Below are 1112 nucleotides of genomic sequence, written 5' to 3' on the forward strand. Positions count from 1 at the left end.
TTCCCATAATTTCCCTCCCACCCGCAACCCTCCCCTCTCCCGCTCCCTCTCCCCTTCCATTCACATTAAGATTCATTTTCAATTCTCTTTATATACAGAAGATCAATTTAGTATACATTAAGTAAAGATTTCAACAGTTTGCACCCACATAGAAACACAAAGTGAAACATACTGTTTGAGTACTAGTTATAGCATTAAATCAAAATGTACAGTACATTAAGGACAGAGATCCCACATCAGGAGCAAGCGCACAGTGGCTCCTTTTGTTGACCCAACAAATTGACATTCTAGTTTATGGCACCAGTAACCACCCTAGGCTGTCGTCATTAGTTGCCAAGGCTATGGAAGCCTTCCAAGTTCCCCGACTCTGATCATATTTAGACAAGGTCATAAAAGACAGGTTGAGGATAGTAACCAATGATCCTAAGAGTGGCATTTACCAGGTCTGAACAATTATACAGCATTAAGTGGGGAAGAGGACCATCAGTACACACAGGTTGGGAGTAGAGCCATTGGTGGTAGAGTAGAGGTTATGATTACAAAGGAATGAGGCCCAAGTGCACTAGACAGGGTCTAGAACAAAGGACAGAGTCATTATTAGAGGAGCTAAGAAAGGTGCTGTCTAAGCTACAAGTAATTTTTCTGATTGAGAGGCAAATAGAACCTGATAGAAGGGGCTTGATAACAATCTGGTGGGCTTTAGGCCTTGTAAGTTAAGAGGCCCAGACCTATCTATCTCTTCACATGGGGTATATCCTAAGGGAGGTGTGAACCTCCTAGGGGAAGGCACTCTGTTGACTTTCATTACTTGGCTGGCCTGGGAGGAGAGCTGGCCAGGTAAAGGCAGGTGGCATCTCTAACAAGAAATTTACAGTTCTGCCTGCAATGTTGCTGACCCTACTTGACCATCCCCTCAGCTGCAGTGGTCACTTTGGAAGTTGGGCTGAGTGAAGGGCTTTTCAGCTTGGAGCCAATAAGATCTGTGGCTCTGACCTGGGCATCCTTCGACTCCAGGGCAGGTCCATTTCCAGTGACCCAACTCTTGGCAGAGCTTCCAGGGTTCTTCACAAGCTGACTTCTGCTGAAGCCCAGACTTACCACATTGAAAGCCA

The sequence above is a fragment of the Lepus europaeus genome, chromosome X, assembly GCF_033115175.1.
Source record: "Lepus europaeus isolate LE1 chromosome X, mLepTim1.pri, whole genome shotgun sequence".
NCBI classification, from domain to species: domain Eukaryota; kingdom Metazoa; phylum Chordata; class Mammalia; order Lagomorpha; family Leporidae; genus Lepus; species Lepus europaeus.